At 39.1% G+C, this 23,589-nt stretch overlaps 1 protein-coding gene across 7 annotated transcripts in view; it reads left to right on the top strand.

Annotated features, from left to right (window-relative positions):
- Positions 1-23,589, top strand: part of CDH12 (cadherin 12) — a 788,808-nt gene that overhangs the window by 302,847 nt on the left and 462,372 nt on the right. Inside the window, exon 1 of one of the 7 annotated variants that reach the window (XM_042465306.1) lies at positions 7,535-7,680. The exons of the other annotated variants lie outside the window; for them this stretch is intronic. The gene's annotated coding sequence lies outside the window, so the exon portion shown is untranslated. Of the gene's footprint in view, positions 1-7,534; positions 7,681-23,589 lie in introns of those variants that run through there. 7 annotated transcript variants of the gene reach the window in all.

The raw sequence follows: 23,589 nt of genomic DNA, 5'->3' as shown, positions 1-23,589 counted from the left end.
TGGGAATCATTTGATCACACACCCCAGAATTCCTCCCTATAACTATACTGGCCAATACTGCTGCTGGGAGTTAGAGGTCAAGAATATTTTTGAGTGCCATATGATTCCCATTTCCATTAAACAATCTGCCCCCTCAGCATGATGCCATCCCATGGTACACTTGGGGATGTCCTGATGTGGTAGGTAGTTAACTGAAGTTGCATCTGCACTGCAGAAATAATGCAGTTTAGCATTGATTTAATTGCCATGGCTCAATGCTATGAAATATTGGAATTTTTAATTTGTTGTGACACCATAGCTTTCTGACTGCGAAGGCTAAATTTCTCACAAAACTACAAAGTCTAGAACTCCATAGCACTGAAGCATGGCAGTGGTTCTAACTGCATCGTGGTGTCAAACTGCATTATTTCTGTGGTGTAGATGCAGCCTAATTCATCAGACCCACTCCATCTAGATAGACCTACTCTGCATTCTTTGTCTTGATCACTGTAATGAGTGTTACAGACCATTAGGGACTTATTTTAAAAATGAATATGCACACACACATATATATATAGCATGCAACATCTCGCAGTAAGAATAGAGTTTAAAGTCATGAAGCAAATAGCTCTGTATTTATAGACTGTTCATATTTCACCCCTGTGATTTCTTTGGTATCCATTTTTGTTTTGAGTTATACACTGTTTATCATTCATTTATTGTTCTTTCTTCCTTTGTTTCCATTTAAGGAAGGGAGAGAAAGAAGCAATTTAATAGACTGGTGGTGAAAATAATTACAAGAGCTCTAATTGGTAATATATAATCCCACTTTTGTTGAATCAGTATACTGTGTTGCAATTATAATCTCTCCTCTACAGGGAGGGAAAAATGTCATTAGTCGGAGGAACTGTAATAGAATTGATTATGATGCATTATATTAGGCAAAATATGGTGGCCAAAGTGTGCTTTGATAAAGTCACCATAAGAAGATATAATGCAGAAATAAAGAAAAAGATAGGATGAGAAAAAAAGAAACAAGAAATTAAGCATCATTCTTCTGCTGAGACATTCTGAGAGATATTTGGTAAATTACTTGACCTTTCTGTTTCACTGTTTGCCATCTGGTGGAACCAATATATCACTCTCATAATTTACAAGAGTTTCACAGTGTCTGTAAATCATGTTGACATCATTAGATACAGGCTGGTTGAGAAAATGGCACTTCTGTGTCTTGTGACAATGGTAAATCTCCAAAATTCTGCTTTTGGGATGCTCAGTGTATATTCCAAAAACAAACAACACAGCAAATAATTTTCAGACATTATCAATGGATAATCTGAACTTTCTTGGGTTCAGCAGGTCTTTTTTCTATATTTTCAGAACAATTCAGAAAAGTGTATTTGGTGAGATGGCAGTAAAGGTCTATCAGTGCTCAGTATCCAAATGATTGGGTTCCCAGATTTGAAAGGAGTTAGGACTGACTTTGAGTTTCAGAATTATAGGCAGTCCAGTTTAAGAGAAAGAAGCATAACAATACTTCACAGAAGAGTTCGGGAAATATTGGTAGGACTGGACACCAAATCTACCCCTTCCAAACAGAACCTCTCCTCCAGGCTGCATCTTCACCACTGATACAATGTTGAAAATTGACAAGAAATTGTAACACTACATTTAAAGGGGAAATCCCACCAAAATAAGCAGGACATGTTTATTATAAAGAAATTTCATGGTTGTTTTAAAGCTCAGCAAAGCTCAGCATAGGAATGTAAGAATAATCCTTTCCAGATGACTAAGTATATGTATTTTATTTTTCAGGCCCCTTAAAATTTATATTAACAAGAAGATATTATATTAACAAGAATTTTGCAACCTTCTCAGGCCAGGTGTGAGAATGTTCAGATAGTTCATTTGCAAAAGAACAAATAAGGCAGGAATGTCTATTTGAAATTCAGTGTTCTGAATGGTTTTGTTGCTTTATTGCTTTAATATTAAGGTGAGCAGTAAAACAGCAGGGGTGCAATTGAGTCTGCCTCTCACAGAGGTCTAGCTTTGTTGTTGGTGTGCCCCTTCAAGACATTTCTGGAGCATGGGAATCGTATCACAGTTTTTTTTTTCTTGGCAAGAGTTGTTCAGAGGAGGTTTGCCATTGCCTTCTTCAGAGGCTGTGAAAGTGTGACTTGCTCAAGGGTCACTCAGTGGATTTCTGTGGTCTGTCTTGTGTGGTGAAGAACACTGTAAACTTCTTAGTGGTATGAGAGGCACAAAAAGTGTCTGAGGGCTACATGACCAGTTTTTGTTCTAGAGCTGGCCACTGGGAACCAAGGGCTTGGGATGTTGCTTTTTAATAGGAATATGCCACTGTAGTGGTTCCAAGGACCAACAAGTTGTCTAATTACTGTCATTGCTGCACTTAAAAAACTCATTCTTTGCATTCCCAGCTTTCACGAGTAATTAAAACAATTGGTTATTAGCTACTTTTAAAAAGATGAACTTAGTATGGAAAGGGATCTTGTGGAGCCTTTGAGACTAACTGTGGTAGAGAGGTTGTACCATAAGCTTCTGTAGACGTGGGCCTCAAACAGATGGCCCCAAAGGGCGGTCATCGGGCCAATCCAGGGACAAGACATAAACATAATCCCTGCCCCTGGATAATAATAAATAATAATGATAAGATTTTATTTATACCCTGTCTCTCCAGTTAGAATCGAGGTGGCTAACAACATTAAAAGAACATTAAAATACAATTAAAAACAATATCCCACAAACCTATCCACCTACAATAAAAACAATACAATTAAATCATTAAAATAAATTATTAAAACAAAGCAGGCAGTCAATGGGAGGTGGGAAGGCCTGACAGAAGAGATCCGTCTTGACCACTTTTTTTTAAAGCAGTCAAGATTAGCAATATTCAGATCTCCTCTGGTAGGCCATTCCATAACTTGGGAGTGGCAGAGGAGACGGTCCTTTGGATAACTGCAGCCAGCCTAGTTTTTGCTGATGCAGTAAATTTTTCCCAGAGGACCTGAGCATACAGGGCAGATTGTATGGGAGAAGGCAATCCCATAGGTAAACTGGGCCCAAGCCATGAAGGGCTTTAAAGGTCATAACCAACACCTTGTATTGTGCCCGGAAACTAATAGGCAGCCAGTGGAGGGACTTTATGGTTGGTTTTATGTGGACAGCCCAGATCTCCCGGTGACCAATCTGGCTGCCATGTTTTGAACTAATTGAATTTTCTGGACTAGGTACAAGGATAGCCATATGTAGAGCGCATTGCAGAAATCAAGCCATGAAACTACCAGCGTGCGTGCCACAGTAAATAAGCCTGGACAAACTTAACACTCAATCCATGATCCTCTAACAAAAGCTCAAAGGAACACAACAAACCAGGGCAACTCTCACATTTACAGTCAAACATTGTGAGACACACATGGCAATATATATACAGGTTGAGTGGCCCTAATCCGAAATGCATGGAACCATGGATCACTCAGAGACCACATGGAGCCTGTGCCAGGGCCACTAAACATGGCCCAAAACTGGCCACGAAAGGAGCAGTTTCTTACAGTTTGTTTTCACAGCCTCTTCAACATCACAGCAGCGGGTGCCCTTAGGACATATAGTGTCTGGTTGCTTCTGGCCATTTCTACTGCCCCATCTGCTTCATCCTTTGGTCTACTCCTTCAGACCAAGTCTATGAAACCTTATGCCACAGCTTCTGGTACTGATATTCCAGGCTAACATGACTAGGGTCCGAAACACACTGCAGAAATAATCAAATTTGAGACCACTTTTACTGCCCTGGCTCAATGTTAGGAAATTCTGGGTACTGTAGTTCTGTGAGACATTTAGCATTCTCTGTCAAAGAACTCTGGTGCCATAATAAAGTACAATTCCAGTTAAACTGGTCTCAAACTGAATATTTTTTGCAGTGTTTTGAGCCTAGGTCTCTGAATTTAAAAGAACATGCAATGCAAAACACACTCTCCTCCTTTCTACGTCATTGCAACTTAAATATCCACACAGAGCATTAGGCAGCAGTGCCAATCACAAAGTAAGCACTGGAACTCTCTGACACCCCTCCTTTATCATTTAGCAGGGCAAAGGCCTATAAATGCTCCCTTCAAAAGTTACTGTTACACCAGACTTTATCCCCAGTTAATTTGCAAATGCAGTACGTATCACACCTGCGTTATTGGAAACAATGTATAAATTACAAGAAACTACTTTTTTTAGTTCTTGTTATTTTGAGCCTCTGTTTAGCATGCACACACATCGTTCTGACTTGGTTGATAAAGAGATCACAGTGATGTAGTTCTGCTCCTTTGATCCATCTGCTATTAAGATTCTGGGATGAATTCCATGATGCAACACCTTTGCCAGGTAGCAGATCAATCTCAATTTGGTATTCTGGCCTTGAAAATCTATGGTCAGAGAATGTTGTTAGGTTTTGAAACATGCCCTAGTGTCACTAAAATGATCACCTTAATAGAATTTCATCAGGGTTTACAACTCTTTAGAGGGCTTGATTCTCCTCCCCTCAGATGTTCCAATTGTTTCCAATTATAAGAAAGTTGATTCCAAATAAATGTTAGGAAGAAATTCCTGGTGGTAAGAGCTTTTTAACACTGGAATGGAATACCTCAGAAGATGGTAGTGGTCACCTGTCAGAGTATACTTCTTAAACTATATTACCCAGAACTGGACATATTAGTCCAGATGAGGTCTGACCAAAACAGAATATAGTGATACTATTGCTTCCCTCAAAACAATTGTTTAGAAACACACAAAAAGGAAATAACATAGACTTGTATAGGCACTGAACTCAAATCATTTGAAAACTATCATTATTTTTTAAAAAATTGATATCATTCTTACATCATGTCAGTTATAAAGATCATTTTAAAAAACACTGTACAATCACTATTTCTCCTGCTGTTTTAGACTTCTTTCCTGCACAAAAAAAAAATCTATAAATGCAGAAATTTGATGATTTCATATTTAATGGAGAGACTTGTAGAAATTCTGTGAAAACAAAGATGTCTAAAGTGCAAGGTCAAGAAAATGGCTAATGCAATGAAATGAAGCACCATTCAAATCATGGAAATATAACTGTTGCTTGTTTGATAACATATTTAAAAACTTGGTATTCTTTAGAAGTAGAGATGAATGTCAAGGTTGTGCGTTTTTGTTGTTTTCCATTAACATTGCATTGAGTGCTTGAAAAAAAATTGTTTTCTTTCTTGGTTTGATTTCTCTGAGAAGACCTATCTCTTTGTTTAATATAGACATATGAGTGTTAGCCATGTGCAGCTAAAGCTAGGAAAGATGTCGTTCAAGTTAAGAGGATGTATTTCACCAATTCAGAACAAATTTGACAAGCAGTCCAGACTAAGCTAAGCAGTTTTGGAGCACATAGATTTCAACTGCAGATTTAAGTTCTGCAGAGCCTAGCCTTACGTGGGGGATCCGTTTCCCCCCCCCCCCCCCGCATGTCAAATCCCATGTAAGTCTGAGCCCCATTCAATAGAATGGGGCTTGTGCTCGCAGCAGTGTGGCACACGCGGCAGGCACACACACCACTCATTTAATGGCGACACAGCTTCTGCGTAAACAGGAGGCCATGTATGGTGCCCACGTATGGAGCAGGTGCACTGTACATTTTTAAATCTCTCCCCTTGAAATCAGTGATAAGCATAACTGGCAGGGTTGTCCTATCTGCCTTCAAGCTTCACAATTCATCTGGACCTAATATGGTGGTAACAAAATGAAGACTCTAACACAGCGTTTGCACAGCCAACATCTGGAAATGGATGTCACCTTGAGCAGCATTTAGTTCATTTAACCAATGAATTAACCAATGAAATTCAGTTGGACAAGATTACAAGCAACAACACATTGCAGTTTGGAGTGCTCCTGTTCAGGACTTTACTCAAGTCTACCTTCTTCCAGGACATTCTCTCTCATAGTGTCTCCCTCATTTTGTTTGTCTGTTTTTTAATAGATCTATTAGCAGATTCTGCCCACTGAGTATATTCAATTCTCACTGTGTTGTTTTGGAAGTTAGGAATTTTTCCCCTCAAGTGCATTGCACTTTCTTATTACTGACATCCTGATTTGTGTCAAGACCACCAGCTAACCAAGGCCCAGTACAAATGGGTTGAAGCGCCATCCTGGTGCCGATTCTAGGGTTCAGGAGCATGCAGCATCTTCACTCTCACAAACCCTAGTCCATACGGATGGCTCCATCATGGCAGCCTCCCATCCACATAGGGACTGCCATGATGATGCAAGCATTGCGCAGTGTCCGCACATCGTGGTGGCACATTCATGTCATCGATGCCTGAAAGTGCACACTCTTGTGTCAGCCATGCGCAACTAAAAGAACCCATTTTTTCCGGGTTCTTTTTGGTGCGGAGGGACGCCATGTGGTTTGGCTGCTGCGGCACCCCCCGGGAGCAAAAATGGGCAGTTTCAGCCCGCCCTTTTGGGGAGGTCTGTTGAGCCCCCAAGTTCAGAAAATTTGGTTTCTGTAGTTGAAACTCAGCAAAACTTAATCAGCAGTGTAGTTCCATACCAAAGACATACCAAAGACATTTATTGTCAGAACTAAAAAGCAAATGTTAACATTGTCTAATTACAATTACAATATACAATTTCACATTCATGATGGACTCATTCTTCTTTGTTACAATTAACACATTTCTCCCTCTCATTCCATACCACCCCTTCATTCCTGCAACCACGCACTTCTCACAGGAACATCCTTGAACAAGCTTTAATATTCCTGCCTGCCCTCCAGAGTTATCTCACCACCTGGGATTGAAATCACTATGCCTCTGCAATAACTCTTTTTCTACTGCATAACCCATCATCTAACCTTCCTAATATTCCTGGCAGAACAGCTGCATGTTCAACTCCTGCCAAATTGTTTGCTTCTGAATTTCCCCTGTGAGTTGCCTGCTGATTCAAAAACCATCAGCTGATCTGCTTGTTTACATGACAGTTTTCCATTCTCCCCATTCTCCAATTGTTTAATTCGTTAGCAAGAATAGAACTGTATGCTTCTTGTTACTTTAAGCTGCTCTCTTCTGTAATCTAGAAAAAAGAGTAAGCCTAGCTTCTCCTGTTAGCCACCTGACTTTTAGAATTTCTCTTGCAATGGAAACTAAACTGGGATAATACTACTATTGCAACTTCACACCACTCTGATAAGTGAGGAGTACACAGTGATCAGAGTCTTCCAAATTCTATTTCAAATGGTAGAGAGTGAAATGGAAGTGCCTTGTAACACATTTAGCATGAACAACATTCAGACCTTTATTTTATTTGTTTACCTCCCGGACGGGAAACAGTGCAACCAAGAGATTTATAATGACATCGGCAGCACAGCCTCCATTTCTCTCTAATCTGTATTCTTCACAGATCCTATAAACATGGGCTGTCAGCCAGCTTATCCTGTCAGACTTCTACATTCACTCCTCCCTCCAGCCCTGTCTTTTACTTAGGCTGCTTCCCCCCAGCCTCAATTCTACATGCTGCAACCTCGGTATGGTACTCATCATCACATCTCGTTCATCACTGTGACACCAAACACTGCACAACTTCTTAGGAAAAAAAAGGTCAGGGATATGAAAGGGGGAAGAGAAATAAACAACTTCCCAACAGAAGCAGCTGTGCTACAAGAAACGGTGGGAGGTAAGATTGGAGCCAATTTCTCTGCCAGCAGCTGTGTTGAGCAAAAAGTACTTGATGGGGAAGTCCTAAGCATTTTTTAGTTAAAGGGCTGTGAAGGGGTAAAATCTTGGTGTTTCTTGATTTCTTGCCTAGAATAAAAGATTAACCAAGGGACTGGCAAATAGTAGCCAAGTTGAGAAAATTAAAGGGGGAAAAAATAAAGGGGGAAAAAAGAAAAAGAAAAACTTGATTGTTTTTCACCACCACCGTAAAAAACAAACTATATGAAACAGAGCTGTATGTATCCCTGAGAAGCATTATGGAATTGCTATATGTAATCAAAATTGAATGGTTGTGTCCTCAAGAAGAGAACTCTGTGTTGGTAGCTACTGAGATGTATTTGTTTCACCTGTCCTTATTGCCTAGAGCCAGACACTATTTTTGGTTGCTTGAGAAATCTGGTCTTTGCACATTCCTATAGGAAATTACTTTATTTGTGCTGTTCAGGTTAATATGTGGATCAAGAACATAGCTCATCTACAAGGTTTTGTACTTTTCCAAATCTTGAGCTATTTATCTTTTACTTTTTTAAAAAAAAATGAGTAAAAGTACACATCGGATAGAGTTTAATTGATGGCTAATAATAATAATAATAATAATAATAATAATAGAATTGTGCAGGAGTGAGAACAAATGAGAAATAGTTTTGTCAACTTTACTTTTCTCTTACCAAGAAAAGATGTCCTCTTTTATACCCATATTGCCTTCCCCCCTTTTTGCATTATAGTCAGTGTGTACACATGTGCCAACTTCATTAGGATTCAGAACACTTTTCTGGATCTCTAGAAGCAAATGGGAGAGTGAGAATATCCTTATGGATACATTCACAAGTGCGTTGGTTACCTTCCAACAGCATTCCATAACTGCCTGCTGAGAGAGTAAATAATTTTTGAATCACAATGGATGTACTTGGACTCCAATTGCATGTGTCTAAATTTTAACTATGTCAGAAGTGTAACTCTTAGATCGATCCAAGGTTTGTGCTTTCTGCTGAATGTTGACTTTCTTCATTTTATCAAAGAAACTGATGCAGTTTCTAGTATGAAACTAGTATGAGATTGCTATATTTCAAAAGCAGCAATGAGGTTTCTGTTGTTGTTAACTGCCATCAAGTCAACTGACTTAAGTTGACCATATGAATGAGAAACCTCCAAGTTCCCCTAACATCTACTGCCTTGCTCACGTCTTGCAGACTTGAAAAAGGGTTCCCCTGAAAAGCAAGATAAATAAAGCCTTTTTGTATCAATACCACTTATCCACATTTGTTCTACAACACCGGAGCATCTCTCACTTTTTCTATTCACTTGAGACTCAGAGCCATGGATTCCTTGACTGAGTCTGTCCATTTGGAATGTGGTCTTCTTCTTTTTTTTCTGCTGGCTTCTACCTTGCCAAGCATTGTTGTCTTTTCTGGTCAGCCAAGTCTTCAAATGATATGTTCAAAGTATGACAGCCTCAGTTTTGTCATCATGGCTTCTAGGGAGTATCCAGGCTTGATTTGCTTTGAGACCCATTAATTTTTAGCAGTCCACATAACTTTTCTCCAGCACTATGGGCCTGAACAGACAGGCCAAAATAAAGCTGCTTCGGGTCACTCTAGAGGTATGCTGTTTAAATGACACACGCAGCTTAAGAGGCCAGAAGCTTCACCAAAGTTGTGCTCCAGTCCTTAGGACTGAAACATGGCTTTGGCATGGCTTCTGGCCTCTTAGGATGTAAGCGTCATTTAAACAGCATACCTCCAGAGTGACCCGAAGCAGCTTTATTTTGGCTTGTCTATTTGGGCCCTACATCTCAAATGAATTCTCTTCCTATCTACTTTCTTCATTATCCAGCTTTCACAAGCATACTTAGCAATGAATACACATTACAATATGTAGAACCACACCCTCTGCAATTTGGAATGTTGGAAGATAAGTACTCAGGCCTGTTACATACTGCCAAAATAAAGCTGCTTAGGGTCTCTTTGGAGGTATGCTGTTTAAATGATGCATGCATCCTAAGAATCTGGAAACTGCACCAAAGCTGCACTCCAGTGCTTAGGAATGAAGTGTGGCTTTGGTGTGACCTCCGGACTCTTAGGACCCATGCATCATTTAAATAGCATATCTCCAAAGAGACCCAAAGCAGCGTTATTTTGGCAGTCTGTAACAGGCCACTGTGACTGATCATCATCTATACAGCCCTGTATGTCTTCATTTCAGGCTACTCAGAAGACCGTCTATTCTCCTATTCACTTGTCAGAACCCTAAGATATTCAGGGAAAGGCTTTCTTTCAGACCTTTATTGCATGACAAAAAATAGAGATACAGTGAGAGAAAAGCGGCTTTCTCCTTGCCTCTCTGCATGCTGTTGTAGCACTTCTGTATTCCTTCCCAACAGAGTTGGTTGTAAAATTGTGCCTTTTTTGCAAATAGATTTTTCCAGTACAACAAAAGCCATACTGTTATGACAGTCTGTCTCAGGAAGAGAATGGAAGTACTTCAACAGCATGTGGAGTGCCAAGGAGAAAGGAGCTTCTTTCTTGCTGCATCTCAGCTTTCTTTTGTGAGGTGATAAAGCTCTCAGTCCCACCACCATGACAGGCTTGTCTAGTGAGGACATGAGATAGAGCCTTCTCAGCCTCCCACCCTTTTTGAATCTCCCATCACCATGGGCAGGCTAAAGACCCATTTCCCTCCCTGTTCTCCATTTGCTACACAGGCAAAAAATATATATATATATATATATATATATAATTATTATATATATATCTTCTCAAACACGGATCTACAATCCATCATTTGCATACCTACGGAAAAGAAGCTTAAATATTGGGTTTTGTTTTTGTTTTCTTTGATTAAGTTTTTTTAACTATTTTTTATATTTTAATTTAACTTATAAGTTTTTAAGGATTATTTCATTTTTAAGCTGCTTACACTATACTGTAGCTTGTTTTAGTTTATTTTAGAATTAGAACTTTGTTACTCGTTCTGTTTGCCATTTTAAGCAACTTTTGTGAGCCACCCTTGGTCCTTCTTTGGAAGAAAGGTTGGCATGTAACTAAAAATAAGAAGCCAGATAAAAGAAGATCTGCAGCCGCCACATTGTTGAGGGCCAACATGGTCCATTCTAGGGATGCGGAAAAAAAAAGTGATAATCATATGGCCCTCCAGATGTTTAAAATGCATGTAGCCTCAACCTGACCAGCTGGTGAGAAATAATACTGAGGTGTTTGTTACAGTGCCAGAAATATCTGAAGGGACAAAATTAGCTTACAGTTGTAAACCACTTGTACACTGCCTTTAGAGGTCGTATGAAGGCGGTGATATAAATGAAGCCTTTTTGTGTTTTTTTGGGTTTTTTTAGACCTGGGCATTTTGTGATCCCAGTCTGTGAATTTTGTTCATCTGAAAGCAGCTTGATTGAGAGAGTAATAATCTACATTTTTTATCATCATATGTGTAAAAGAAGAGTGACCTCAGCCAAATGGCTGATTAGATAAGTTGCTACTTTTATCTTAGAAGTTATTGCCTAGTGTCTGTGGAAGAAGAAAGATCGGGGATATAGCAATTGTTAAATGTGCTTTTAACATAGAGATTCCTCCCCCATCTCTCTCTCTGTGTCTTTCTCTTTCTGTGTGTGTGGTGCCTGTCCAAAATTGTCCAATAAGCCAGCTATAAAACATCATTCTATCATGGGAACAATATGCAAAAATCAGCAGCAAGATTTTTTTTTCTCTTTATGTGGGTCCAATCTTCCAAATTCCTGAAAAAATAAAAAAAGAATAGTTTTTAGTGTTCTTTTCGGGCTATGTGGGCCATGTTCTAGAAGAGTTTCTTCCTGATGTTTTGCCAAACACACTATGGCTGGCATCTTCAGAGACGTTTTCTGAAGAAGAGCAGCTACAGATGCTGCTGAAATGTTAGGAAGAAACTCTTCTAGAAACATGGCCACATAGCCCGAAAAACCCACAAAAAAAACTATGGATGCCGGCCATGAAAGCTTTGCCTTCACATAAAAAGAATGCTTTTGCCAGTCTTCTAAAAAATCCCAGACAAGTCTGTCCTACCACAAGAAGTGCAGCCAATCATTGAGAAGATCTTTGGAATAGGAGGAGAAAATTATTATCATTATTTATACTCACCTTTCTTCTCCAAAACTGGGATTCTAGGCAGCTACTAACCTCATTTCGTCGTGACAGTCATATCAACAGCAAGTTGTTCTTCCAATTTTAATGATGGTAGAGATTACTTTCTTACTGTATTTTGTGCCAAGGCCTCTCAAGGGCCTAACTACAACCTTCCTGACCCTCAGTCCTCTAACTACATGTATAAGTATGGAACTGAAGCATGTATAGCCAAAGAGGCAAGAGAGGGAAACAAGCCTCCATGTGCTCTACTGCAAAAAAATAAATATAAATAAATAAATAACTGAATAAGATCACACTACATAAGGATGTGTAAGAGCTCTCCATTTGAGGAGGGGGGGGGGTTCTCCCTCAAAAAAATATTTGATTTTTCACCTGGGGATTCTTCCAGTTTTTCTCTGCAATTAGCTTAAGACAATATTTGTGCTGACACATAATACCCTCCTTTGCCTTTCTCACTGAACCTTCAGTGACATTTTTATGGAAGGTAGAAATCTACAGTCATTGCCTGCATGATTATGAAACTGGAGGAAAACAAGCAGTGAAGGAATGGGGAAAACATGTGTACCAAACTGAACACATGGGGAATAAGATATTCGAAATTCAGACAGACTAAGTCAAGCTGAGAATAAACAAACTCTATTATTATTGCAAACAGCAGGAAATAACATAACTGTCTGGCTGAGAATTAAATCATCAGCCATGTGATTCATCAGAAAGGGGAAGTGTTATTTAGTTTCAGGCACATTACTATATGTACTGTCAATATAAATACAGCATTGTGATTTGCAGTCTCCATGCTGTTCTTGAGCCACCTCTCTTATTCTGGCCCTCTAATGTGAAAATGAAGCCAAAGTATAAGACAGGAAAGTGAATTACAAATGAAAACCGGTTTGGAGGCAAGGCATTTGCAAAAGCACATCCATTATACCCCATAGACAGAAGGCAGGAAGTGTGCCAAAGGATGGGGAACAAATGCTCATGGTACAATTAAAGAAACTAAAAAACTATCTTGAAAAAAGTGGCAACTGTAGTATCTTGTTCTGGAGACTCTGTGAAACATGCATAATTTCAAACTGTTGCATTTAAAAAAAGAGGGGAAAGAAAAAAAGAAGAAACCATATGAAAAACTCCTGGAGAATGAAAACGTTGGAATATTTTGGTTTAAAATATACTGTTCAAATATTTAAGGGTTAAGTCAGTAATGCTTAACAGTCTCATGTCAATTCATTTTGCATTATTAAATTTTTCCACGTTTTAAAGAAAAACCAGGAAAAACATTATTTAGGACTGGGGTTATATCGGTTACAAAATCACTAAACACAAACTAACAAAAGTACCATAAGCAAAGTTTTCCATGCCTGGATTCACCAAGATTATACACTGGAGATGGGAAAGTAGTACGTTTTATACTCTGAAACTATACAGACTACAACAACACTCTTCAATCAAAGGGAGAAGAGGGTTTCACATCCACAGTTGCCAGTTAGTTTTATTGCCTCTGACTTTGATCATTGTGAAACAATTAGAAATCTAAGATCTTGCATCCATACTGCAGAAATAATCCAGTTTCCACCACACTTTAACTTGTCATTTTCAGTTGCTATGGCATCTCCATGGAACTGCCATTTTTGTGAGACATTTAGTCTTCTCTCTGTCAGAGCAAAACTTCCGAGTGCCACAATGAAATACTACGTTCCCAGAATTTCACATACAATTGAAACTTTATGACAGTTTTTTTTAAATAAAATGGTGTCACCTGATAATTTTCTGCACAGACCTGTGGAGCCCTAAGTTTATGTTTCCCTATAACCATTTTCAAGATGAAATTGTTGCACTTATTCAAGACTTAACGCAATGAAAACTCCAGGAAAATTGCTTTTCAGCAACAAAACTATTTCCAGAAAAAACTTCTCCATTAATGGTTTGTTGGATGAGATATCCTGGGATCTTCCAATAGATTAAAGTTCGGAATAAGCGCAATTGTCTCACGTGACTTTTTGCTATTATTATGCCCTTTTTAATTATCATCCTTGTTCATCTAAATTTGGAATTTAGCAAAAAATATGAAAATGAGAAATGTGAAGAAAATAGAACACAGAAAAACACCCTTCTATAAACACACCTACATGTGTTACTTCCTTAGTTGTTTCGTTTTAACCACACTGATTCTCCAACAAAACTGTGGTTGAAAGTCTTTGTGTCAATTTCTAACAACTCTGGCGACCCTCTGTATAGAAACCCTCCAGGCTCCCCCTTGTCCTCCCAACTCTTTTGCCCCAGCTCCCGCAAACTCATGTTCATGGACTCTTTAATAACAGTCTTCTATACCCATCTAACATTCAACTATCATACACTCTCTTTCTAGTTTTTCCTTCTTAACCTTTCCCTAGCATTATTTTTCCAAAACACTCATGTCTCTCATCCTATGTTTTTAATTGTCCAAAGTACGGCAGTCCTAAGCTTTTTTGTCATTCTCATCTTGGGCTTGTACAAAACATCCCCCCCTTAAGAGCGGCCATTTGTCAACTAGCTTCCTTTTAAACTGACCAGATTTCTGGTGGCTGCGGCTGCGGCCCTGAAATTCCGACCTTTTTCTGGAGGGCTGGAAAAAAAAAAAAAAAAAAAAAAAAAAAAAAAAAAAAAAAAAAGAAGCCACACAAATGCAGCTACCTTTTTGCTCCCTCTAAAAAAAATCATCCACAACCGCCCCACGGCAAATGCAATCCAGCTTTTGTGATTATATAGATTGCAGCACCCAAAGGGCATTGCCAATAATGCCGTAGTTTGGCCCATTCTCTAGAAAACAACGTTTTTCCGCATGACTCTGCCCACAGGCTGCACTTTTGTGCCCCTTCTGTTTACCGGGCCCTCTTTGGTTTCTATGCTAGGATATTTCTTCTTTCTGCTTGATCTACTCTATAATCCATTTGTTTGTCTTCTTGGCTGCCCACTGGAATCCCTCCAGCACTCTTCTCCAGCAACCAACGTTGTCAACATCATGGATTTTTCTTCTTATCTTCTTTCTTAACAAATTCCCACTCTCAACATCCATATACATAGTACTCAGGTTTAATACAAGTAACATACAATGGCTTTATCTTTTTATACTGATTTCTAACTTTTGTTTGATTGAGTTTATGTCTTTGCAATTTTAGGAATCTTTTCTTGTTCTTTCATAACCAGCAACCTCCCCATTCTTAAATCTTCTGATTTCCCAGTTGCAGTATTCCACCAATTACTGATCCAATTTGTTTGATCCCAGATATGAAGAACTTTCTTTCATCACTTTTCTTCTATTTCTTTGTTGTCTAGTTCGAAATTTGTGTATTATTCCTTGTGGACCATTTATTTTTGCTTTTCTTTCATAGTTTTAGTATAGAGAAGGCTATCCCATACCGTCGCTACCTAAACACTCCTCCATCCCTAGACTTCCATCGTTCCTACTAAAAAACTACCCATACATCCAAGGGGCTTATCCTGAAGAACAGACCCCTCCCTCCCTAAATGCCATCTTTCCCTCTAAGAGAGAAACTACCCATACCTCACTACCTTAAACAACCCTCCCTCCCTAACTGTTTTCCATCGTTGGGCCTCTGAGGGAAAGAGAGAAGGCTTCATAAGCCCAGTAACATCAGAGGGGCTGGCTCTGAAGAACCAAGAGGCTCACTCCCTCCCTAACTGGTCATCGTTCAGCCTTTCTGAGGGAGAGAGACAGAAGAAAACTGTCCCAGTTACCAATTCAATGGCTTGCCTGAAGAAATAGGGCACCCTCCTCCCTAACTACCCCCTTGGCCCCGCCCGCCTGCTTTCCCCAGCTTGGGCAGGAGCGTCCCAAAGAGAGACTACTTTCCTTGCCGCCCGGAGCGGACGTTTTCATCTCCAGGTGGGAGGGCCTGTGAGGAGACGGCCTCCATTAAAGCCCGGCTCGCCTGGGGCAGGACGGCCCAGCAGGACTCTGTTTTTTTCATTTTTTGTTTTGTAAAAACCGCCGTGCATCATAGACACGGCGGTAGTATATAAATAAAACATTTTCACATTTCAATTTTCAATATGTTTTCAACCATTAAAGGCTGCCCCTTTGTGCTTTCTTTCTTGATCTTCCTTTAAAAGTTTTTTCTAAGGTTTCAAGTGAGCTTTTCTTCCTGTAATTTCTGCTAGTATATGTTTGTCCTTTGTCAGCATCTCTTTCAGATGGTTGATTATTTCTTTTCCTTCTGTTTTTACTGCTCCCTAACTTTCCGTTGTCCAAATCTGCTCTCTATTCTTATACCAATATGTCTCATTCTAGTATTTGAAAAAAAACCGGTAGGGTGATAAGATGCAAAGCCTTGTCTCCTGAACCCCTTTTGCCAATTGGAACCCATATCTGTTTTCCTCCATATTTTGTTCTGACAGTATTCAAACCCTCTTCCTAAGTAACAAATACCAAATTCCTTATCCAGTGACTATTAATGTATGTTTGGCCTAGTCCATCCCATGTCTTTAAGGGTGTTTCACATAGCCTTTCCATGAATCTATGCATCTCAACAAGGCTTTGCTATCAGTCATATAAATGCCCATGTGTTGATTTTCTTTTGGAACTCTCCTGCTGTGCTCCATTAGTTAACGTATGTTTTGCAATATGTGATCCCTGTGATATGGCCTCTTCCTTTCTCGAACATCTGCTTTGGACCTTTCTGGGAATTTCTCGCTTCTCCATGTAATGGTTGGAGTCTCTGATTTGCAGTATTTGACATTAATTTTTCTTTGCATTCATGGGATATATCTTAGTAGCTATGGTTCTAATAATTGATGCAATAGTACTTCTTGTGTCATCCCTCCTTTTTGTGATGGATTTGGGGAGGTATAATTGATCATATTTCCCCAATCTAACTGGCCATCATTTTTGTTTTCCCATATACTGTGACATATTTCGTTGTTAGCAACTAGGTTTGACTCTGTTCAATTTGGATTGCCAAACAGTTCTGTTGGCAAATATTATCTTGTTTTCCTCCGGCTATTTCTACTCTTTATTTGAAAAGCTTTCACAACCTCAACATTTTACAAATTTGGGGTTTCATTCTTCATATGGCATCTATCACATTTTCCAATGTGTGTCCTTATCATTTAGTTGTCCATTCAATCTTTTATATAATCTTCGTCTTTATTGCATCCAAACATCTTTTTAATTTTCCTTCCTTGGCTTACTGATTATGTTTTTTATTAGTGTCATTAGAGCATTCCCTGTTCCCTTGGTTTTGAATTTTACCTTTTTGATTTCTTGACAAATCTTGTAGAATAAGTTTTCTCATGCCTTCTCCTTTTTAGACTAGCCTTTGCAAAACATCCCACAACAATTATCCCTTCCTTCTTGTTTAATCAAAGGTTTCTCTTTCAAATTGTTTGTTCCCTTTCAGATTTGCTTTTTTCTTATTTAGAAGAAAAGGTGGTAAGAGTCGTTGTAGCATATCAAACCATGTTTTCATATACTGTGTCCCTTTCATTGGATACTGTAATTGTCCTTAATTTTTTTTTTAAAAAAAAATTTGATTTTTATTGAATTCATTTTAAACATATATATACAACCATTGTTTCTGTACAGCCACCATTCCCCCTCCCCCTCTTGTGCATGGCTTGCCTTAATAGAGTTTAGAATCGATACACTATTAACAATTATTAACATTACATTCAATATATGATAGGGATTTCATTTGGATTTTAATTCTATATAGTGACTTCCTTATACTCTGTATTCCTTAACCTTCTCAAGCAAAGAATTTCCCACACCCAAGTTCCAAGTGACTAATACCTATTCTTAAATGGCCCAATAAGCTAGAACCAAACACATATGGCCCAAGTTAATCTTCAGAGCTTGAAAACCATAGCACCTGAGACTTAGACCCAAAATTATATGGCCAAAAGCCCCCAACGCAGCTTCCAGTTGCTTTTGAGGCCAAACAAAAGTGTTGTAACGTCCACTAACAACTCACTAAGGGAGTCAGTGGAGCTGTCCACAAAAGACCCATTTTAATCTGGCTTCTGATGTGGCAGTCGTGCGTCCACGTGGAATGACCAAATGCAGTTACTGTGGTCCCGGCCCGCAAATCACGGCCAGAGCACTATACTTTCTGCCATCTCCCCACCCCATAGTGACACATGTTTTAATTGATAAGCAACTATTCCATATTCATGATTGCTATTTAGATCACAATTGTACACGTTTGTCATAATCATAGCTCACCCAGTGGTGATCATAGCATGAACAAAGTGTAATTCCTCAGCTTGGGTGGCAGTGGTGGAGTCATAGTCCCAAGAAGAGAGACTACTGTTGGGCGCCGGTTCAGAGACAGCCTAAAAATGCTGGCCGGGATTAAGTTCGGGCATTGTGTCCAGAGGACCAACATGCCTCACGCAGACTCACTAGTGTGCCCTGAGCACATGCCACTCCACATGGTGTGTGCATCTGGAACTCCCTGGTGCTGCATCCATAAGCAATGCGCTATGGAGCCCTTTCCGGGCACAATAAGCTGCTGGAAGAGGCCAGATCGATTGCGGTGTGAGTTGCTAACCGCCCTGATCTGGCCTGAAGAGGGGCGAGACTGCAGTCTGGTCCCTTTGTGGCTGTTTTGTACAACAGTCCCTTATTAATTGCTGAAAAAAATATAGAATAGAATATATATAACATTCTATTAAGTGCTCGTTCTTTTCTTCACTCCTCTGGGAAAAGGATTGGCTAGAATCTGGAAGGTTGCATCCAAAGAAGTATGACAGAGCCTGTCCCCCTTTTTCATACAGGTCTTGAGACTATATGAGTTGTGTTTGTTTGTTTTGCTTTCGTGTTTTTGCTTCCCTGTGGCTGAAATCTGTGGTTTGTTTTGGGGTTTTTTTTTTACAATTTAATGTGAATGTTACGTTTCCATAAAGTGATATTACAATTATGCATATTTTAGCTGCTCCATATTAAAATCATTTTGCATGGACTTTTCTTCTTGAAAGTGTCCTTGACAGCCTTGCCAAACAGCTTGAAATAAAGTGCAACATTTTCCTAACTTTGGAGATTTGAAAAGCAAATGCAAATCAAAACTATTGAGCCAAATTAATTTATATTTCCATCAATAGAAAGAGATATCAAGGCATAGATATTAATGTCTGTGAAACCTGTAATGGGTGTGATAGGATACGAGTGAGAAGTTGTCAGTTGGTGAATAGTGGTAGAAAACTCATATCTGGTAGTGGGTCAGTAAGGACAGCCCTCTCCTTGGTCATCAAAGTTATGAAACATTGGAAACCAGAGTGTCTATACAGCGTAGGAGCAATAGCCTTCCTTGCTGTTTGTTCACACGACGATTCTTTTCCACAATCTGTTGCAAGAGGGCATGGTTTTTCAAAAACACCTTCTCATCTACATTAGTTACAGTGGCCCTTGCATCCACTTGGTTTTGGGTCCAGGACCGCCAGTGGAGATCAAAATCCATGGATCTCAAGTTCCCTTCAAAACCAATGCCATTACAAAATGGTTCCCTATGATAAATAGCAAAATAAAGGTTTGCTTTTTGGAATATGGGTACAACCAGATTTTGTTAGTTGCTTGCCATCATTTTGCGTTCTTTGACAGTAACAACACGCACAACTTGCAGCATAAAGAAAGTCAGTTTTGAATAAAGATATTGAATATTACAGCCTGGGAATTGCAATCTCAATGAATGGAGAAGAAATCAGACAAATAAACTGTGAACACATAATCAATGAGGTGTTTGGGGGAGTTTCTTTTTGTTTTGTTTTAAGAAAGACACATATGGGAAGTTCTATCCAATAAGAGGGAGGAAATATCATTTTGTCCATTTTATTTCACAGTGTATATGACTTTATTTAGTAATAGAATGTGATGAAGTATTGAACATGTGTTTTGTAGGCATGAGGAATAATTAAATAAGCCCTGCTTGTTATGTTTATTAATATGATTTTATTGTTAGAATTAAACATTAATGGATCATTTGGATTATAGGTAATTTGTACAGACAAAGCTAACCAGAAGCCAATTTAGGAAGTTCCAGGAAGGGACCCATTGTCACGTTGGAAGAGCCAGCAGGAGGAAGGAGAGGAGAGAGAGGGGCAGAGTATTGTCCTTCCTTGAACTACATAGGTAAATTCCAGGGTTCCTTTATTCAAATTAGTAGTTGTTTTATGTGTTCTGTCCCATTAACAGCATTTGCCCTCTTGGTATTTGACACATTGTGATGCGCCTCCTGCATTTGTCCTACTTTCCGGATTGACATGTCGAAAGTATGTAAGTCAACCGTGTTCCATTGAATTTGACTATTAACCGATGCTGTGTTCTCTGGTGAATCACCACAGCGAGAGAATGAAAGAACAATAGTTTTTTTATATCCTAAACTGTTGTTTCTATAACCAGTATTTTGGGGGGTTGCCTTTTCCATACATAATATCTCCAAGTATGGGATGATCCCATAATTTTTTATAGAGAGCAGTGCGGGATTTCATTTGAACCGATCAGATTTTGGACGCAATTCCCAGCAACCTTCCACTTATTGATTTTGGTTCTAAATGGGCACCTCTTAAACTGAATTATACTAAAACCACATTGCCATGTTAATTGGCATGTCTAGTTTGAGAAGATTTCCTTTGAATTCTTAACGGTTCCTTTTGGTGTTTGTGTTGCAATTCTTCGGCTTAGGGGGTCTCCAAGGCAAACTATCACAGGTTTCTCTTTGAAAGATTTGTTCAGGTATGTGTTGTGCTTTTTCTTCTCTGAGCCTGAGAGTGGTGGACTTGCCCAAAGTCATACACTGTGTTTCCATGGCGGACAGTGGATTCCAAGTGGTCGGAGTATCATTAATGCGACACCCCTCAAAATTCTGGTTATAAGGAATTGGAAATGAGCTATTGTAAAAGGGCGAGTTAATTGCAATGTATCTTTCACAAGAAGGCCATCATTAGCCAGATTTTCTGTGAGGTGATTTTTAGAGGGTTTGTTCTCCATCCCATCTCGTTAGACTGACGATTATGGCACAATTGTCATTTATCATTTTAATCTATTCTCGCTTTCTCTCCTGGATTCGGTTTGGCTAGGTATCAAACCTATGACATATGGGAAGATCCAGACTGTGAAAGCTCCATTAGCAATCTTAAGGTATTGGCATCTATAGATTTATATGGACGACATGAACAACCTCTCTAGTCTTTTCGACAATTTATTATATACAGTCATTGATATGCAAATATACTCAGCATTCCATAGGGGAAACATAAACTTTAAATGTCAAGAATATTGCTCAATTGCAGGAGATGCAATGTAAGACATCAACCATTTCCAGTAAATAATAATATATTTATTACATTATAAAAAAACTTTCATCAAGAACCTTTACATCTCTCTGGCATTTTTACAGGGCTTCTCCATAGTTGCAGAAAGAGTAATTTAAGCTCCACAACAGCGTGACTTCAAGCATGGGGTGGAGGTGGGGGTTAGTCCCTGACCAATACCTAAAAAGAAAAAAAGGCACATCTGTTATATAGCTAAACATTCAATGGAACAGCCGGTGTAAGCAAATGAGAAACATATCTAAATGTAGACATAGCCTGCTTGAGATCAGAGATTCTTCTCCTTAGCTGCCATCAGATTGCATCAGTGCTTAGTCCAATTGCAATCAGTTTAACCATGACACCTGTCTTGGATTAATTCTTCTGTACATTTTATTAGGGCATTATTTATTGTTTGGATTGGTTTCAAGTCGACGAATTAGTTAGTGCCTTAGGCACATGTTAGCATTCTAGCAATACACAAGATTTCTGTTTAGATTTTCTGTTGATGAATCATTTTATGTCCCAGGACTTAAATTGGAAAAATTAGAACCCAGATCAATGGGGAGGCCTGTATCAGAGTCCAGTTTTCTGGCCATGGGATCACTGCTGGCTTCGTCACCAGTCGCTCAATATATGAAAATAAATGACAAACCAGAGCTTTGAAGAGTCTTTTAAAATTAAATCCACTTGTAGTTTTGTTGTCTGGTGGTCAAGCCTGGGGATATTTTAACCAAACTTTATCGATTTTGTACCTCCCCATAGTGGATATAAATCTGAATCCAATGTGAGATATGAAGACCTTACATATCTGAGTCTACCACAATGAGCTATACTCAGTAAATATTAATATTAGACTTTGAACTGACAGGAAAGCTGTCTGTTTAAGCCTAATTTAAAACTCTGAAACTGGGAATTTCCAAATTACCCAGCCTACCATTAGCTGAAAAGGTTTACTGATTAGTCCCCATTGTAGGAGAAAGGTGGCATAGAAATGTAAATAAATAAATAAATAAATATTATTTTATAAGACCCTTAAACTTAACGACAACCTTCAAAAAGGTAAAAGTTTCCCCTCTGAAAAGTTTGTCAAGTTGTGTCTGACTGTAGAGGGCAGTACTTATCTACATTACTGAACAGAAGGAGCCAGCATTATCAAAGATGACTCTATGGCCATGTGGCCAGCATGACTCCATGGAACACTATAGACTTCCAACCAAAGTGGTACCTATTTATCTACTTGCACTTTTACATGCTTTCAAACTGCTAAGTTGGTAGAAGCTGGGACTAATGACGAGAGTTCATTCCATCACATGGTGCTTGGGTCTCAATACCCTTCTAGTTCTCTTTAAATTAGTTAGGATAAAAGTTTCAGCTTCCATATATACTGTCCCTCTCTTTTCCATTGAGAAACAGCTTACATTGACTATAAACGTTTCTGTCAGTTTCTTCTGCCTTGTTTTTCTGTCTTCTTAATAAAGAAATGATTGTTTTTGTTGCAAAATCAGCTCGTTTTTCTATCTTATTTTTATTTGTAGCCACTTTGATTAATTGTTCATTTTAAAAACCTTCAGCTTGTCAGATCCTGGAGAGAGCTAGTGCCTAGATGAGCTTTTCCCTCCAAAATCCAGAGCACTGCTCTTAAAACTATCATATGATTTGTTCAATAAAAATGCATTAAAATTGGCATATTTTGTAAAATAATAGTCATAAGAAGGGCACATTTTAAAACATCTAAGCCTGCAAAACCAAATAAACTTTAAATTTTCCAGCAGTGTGGTGTGGGAATCCTTCAAGTTGGGTCTGGCTGTGTCCTCCCTCTATCAGTCAAAATCCACTGCCTCAAGGGGCAGAGCCAGTCCCATTTCCATCCTGCCTTGGCTAGAAAACAGGACAGGGCTTAGTGCTTTGGCTGATCTTATCCAAATTGTAGACTTCAAAGGATATTCAACTTTTAAAATGTCTGTGTTGCCTGAGTATTTCCACCCTTGGGGCAGGGGGAATGACCCATCTCAGCATGTTGGGATTGCACACAGCTCTGATCTGTCCTCAAATAAGGAATTAGGGCTGAAAAGGAATGGACCACACAGATCTCCTATGAGAGTCTGGAACAGGTATGGTTTGTGAGCAGGAATGGTGGAGGACCATGATAGGGTCTCACTGCCTGAGTGAGTGGCAGCATAGTAGTGGTGGCAATGCTGGCTAGTTCGGTTTTGGCTGTGCAGGTGAATGGGATGAATGCCCCTGCTTCCCCCCTCCCTTGATTATTTATGGAAAATAGCTTCCCCCCAGTTGTGTGATTGGTTTTTGCTGATAAACAGACAGGGTGTGGCTTCGGGGGGGGGGAGTAGGAGGAAGAAATGGAATAAAGTTCAATGGTAAGGCAGAATAATAATAATAATAATAATAATAATAATAATAATAATAATAATAATAAT

Source organism: Sceloporus undulatus, chromosome 4 (genome assembly GCF_019175285.1).
Source record: "Sceloporus undulatus isolate JIND9_A2432 ecotype Alabama chromosome 4, SceUnd_v1.1, whole genome shotgun sequence".
In the NCBI taxonomy this organism is placed as follows: Eukaryota; Metazoa; Chordata; class Lepidosauria; order Squamata; family Phrynosomatidae; genus Sceloporus; species Sceloporus undulatus.
The sequence above is the reverse complement of the archived record's forward strand: the minus strand, read 5'-3'. Positions and strand labels throughout refer to the sequence as shown.